This window comes from Petaurus breviceps, unplaced genomic scaffold (genome assembly GCF_028583685.1).
Source record: "Petaurus breviceps papuanus isolate PSGF00001 unplaced genomic scaffold, PetGlider_PUasm1.0 90133, whole genome shotgun sequence".
NCBI classification, from domain to species: Eukaryota; Metazoa; Chordata; class Mammalia; order Diprotodontia; family Petauridae; genus Petaurus; species Petaurus breviceps.
Genome location: NW_027187182.1, coordinates 1,414,377 through 1,417,707, shown reverse-complemented (window position 1 = coordinate 1,417,707; position 3,331 = coordinate 1,414,377). Strand labels below are relative to the sequence as shown.

Below are 3,331 nucleotides of genomic sequence, written 5' to 3'. Positions count from 1 at the left end.
TTCTTTCTTTCCTTCTTTCCTTCTTTCCTTCTTTCCTTCTTTCCTTCTTTCTTTCTTTCTTTCTTTCTTTCTTTCTTTCTTTCTTTCTTTCTTTCTTTCTTTCTTTCTTTCTTTCTTTCTTTCTTTCTTGCTTTCTTGCTTTCTTGCTTTCTTGCTTTCTTGCTTTCTTTCCTTCTTTTTCTTTCTCTCCTTCGTTCCTTTTTTCTCTCCTTATACTATCACAATGATATAGATTAATACTTAATAGCAGTAGATCAGGCTTCACTGATTAGGCTTCACCCTAGTATTGTTGCCCATTCACAAGAGAAAGATGCAAGGAAATAAATACAAGAAAATAAGTTGTCTCAACTTTGAAAGAAATTTATGAAACTAAATATTGAAGTTTGACTAAGAGAACAGTGTGCTTAAAGCCTGCTCACACAGGCTCCTAGAGGCTTCCAAGAACTGATCGTTAGATTTCAGGAATTTTGTAGGCTAGTTGTGAAGTCAATCAGTTGGTCCATATTTGCTAAATACCTGTTATAGGCCTGGCACTGTGTGCTAGGGATAACAAAGAAAGGCCTCACAATCCAACGTACAACCGGTGAGAGTTGAATTAGTTCTTGGACAGGTAATTTTATTTGTTGCTTTAAAAAAACTGTTGTCAATCACAACAGAGCAAATTTTCAACACTTTGGTGTGTACTTTAAATGATTGTGTCTTTAATAATGAGTATTAGAAAGTGAACTTCGTTGTATTTTTTTTCCAATGGTGTTAGTCTTGAATTCTAGGAAGGATATCTGGAGTTGCTACAGAATTCTTAGAAAACATTCCTAAAATCATCATGTGGCAGTTTAAGTTGTTGATTGCAATTATCACTTGATAATTCAATATCTAAAATAAAGCAACTTAATTATTTTAACATTTCTGGATAAAATTCATTCCACTTATAACCAATCTAATAAAAATCAAACCAAGTTACAAGTTATAGTCGATGAATTTGAAACTGAAATGATTAAAATTGCTCCAGTCCTGGAGCTAAGATGGGTAGCATGTAGTTTGGAAGCCGCTATTGCTGTATGGCATGCTTATACTGCTTTATAGATGCATTTTGCCCATTATTCTCCTAATTTTGGTTTGTCTAAGCTAACATAATTTCTTGCAAGATTTTGCTTTAATGAGTGGAATGCCTGAAGAATTCATATTACATTCAATTGCATTGCAGCCAATATCAACTCACATTCAAAAAGTATAAAAATTAATTAAATTAACTAGAAGTGCTTCCAAAATTTAAAGAAATTGGTACTGGAAAGCATGAATCCCATTTTAGATTTTAATAAGTCAGATAAGTTTAAAGACATTCTAAATATAATAAATTAATAAATATAAATAAAATAAATATAAATAATAAATAATATAATAAATATAATATATAATAAATTTAATGCTCTTCCTAGGAATATGCTACTAGAAAATAAAATTGAACACATGAATTTATGATTTTTATTGTTGAGAAGCAACAATAAAATAATTTTTAATTTTTCTGATTTATTAGAACCATATGTTTGGCCTAAAAAGCATCATTTCAATTAATTGTTTAAAAAAAATGAAATTGATTGAAATTATTTTCAGGATTTTATAGTAGAAAAGCAATGTTCCAATCACTAAAACTATAGAATATGTTTAAAAGAGAGAGAGAGAGTTAGTACTATGGCATTCTGTTGTGAATATAATTTGTACGAGGGGGAGAAATGGGTTAACTGTAGAACATATCTGATTTAATGACACTAAATTTATTGTGAAAAGAGTTAGCTGATTTGTATGTAACTCCATTTGACAAATTATGATGGGATTGCATCCACAAGTTGGCTATTTATACAAGAGTCTGGCAAAAATTAACAAAAGCATTCTGTGAGAATCAATTGACTACATTGATTTATGATGAGTATTACATATTTTATTATTTTAAATCATGTGCTATAATATTTTATATCAGTAAATTTTTAACAATCATATAAACATATATGTATAGATACATACTTTTCCCCCCAGAAAGCTGTTTATTAAATATTTACCAACACATGAATGGACTGAGAATAATCAGTGTTGAGGGCTAGTAACAAAAAAAAATTAAGCTTGGAGTTCAAAAAGTAAGTGAGCCTACTGCTGTAGTCATTGTGATAAGTATCCTACCACTGAAAAAACCTTATATCCCATAATCCTCATACATACATTAAAGAGAGTCTAGGGTGATATGTTATCTCTACCTCCATGATACTCTCTCAGAGCAATTTCTTTCTACTAGTGTTCTGGTTTTTAAGCTTTTCTGTTTCCTTCTGACCTGATCTCACACAGTGGCAAATGGGCATACACATCAGTGTTCCAAGTAACATGATAAAGGGGCTACATTTTGTCTACTTCCCAGGAAAAAAAAAACTCATTCTTAATACCATTGCTATGCTACATGAACAAAATAATGACAAAAATCAGCCAAGACGCCACTAACTATCAGTTTTCCAGGTACAAAATCCCCCAAAACCATTGACAGTGAATCTGCTATACTTAGAAAAGAGTTGATGTGAATTTTACCAAAGCATTGGTTCATTCTGTGCTCAGCCTTCTTGATGGAGGGACATTGAGCAAAGAAAACCTCACCCTGGATATTGGGACTAGTCTTTTACTGTAAGTAATGGAGAGTTATAGAAAAAGAGGAATCAAAAAGACATTTGTCTATGTGGAAGACCTGGGATAAGGAGGAAAGATGTTCTTGAGCTCAAAAAGTTTAAGGAAGGGCTGAGTAGATGATGAAGAAAATCTGAGTTCAATGTTTGTTGTTCACTAGATTTTAAAGTCTATTCACTTTAGAAACAAAGCAAAACTTTTTTCAGTACCTGTGATTAGTATGTTAGACTGTGGAGGGATGAGGAAGAGAAAGAGGAAGGGTGGAGATTAGGGGAAGGGCCCCATTCTCCCCTACTCCCCAGGAAGCAATAATTGAACTCAGCTCCTAGAACTAGATGGGCTTGCTCTCTTCTTTCCCTTCCCATTTCCCCTCACCTTTGCATCTGTGTCAACTGCTTCACCAAATTAGAAAATGCTTCTTTAAAACAACATTCAACACACGGACATATGTTGGTTGGGTGTGGAAGGTTCAAGTGGATATTGGAGAACTGTGGAACAGGCAATGGATTGGGAGGCAGAAGACATAAAGATCCGACCTCTTTCACTGACTCCCTCCCTATGTGACCTGGAGCAAGACTTATAACTTCTCTGTATTTCAGTTTTTTCTTCTATAACTTAAGAGGTCATTTCTGGCTCTCAATCTGGGGTCCTATGTGTGATCTTGGGCAAG

The 3,331-nt window shown here is 33.3% G+C and overlaps 1 pseudogene; it reads left to right on the top strand.

The window, feature by feature from the left end:
- LOC138176689 (E3 SUMO-protein ligase KIAA1586-like) overlaps window positions 1-1,572 on the top strand; it is a 7,415-nt pseudogene extending 5,843 nt beyond the window's left edge.
- Window positions 1,573-3,331: the final 1,759 nt, after the last annotated feature.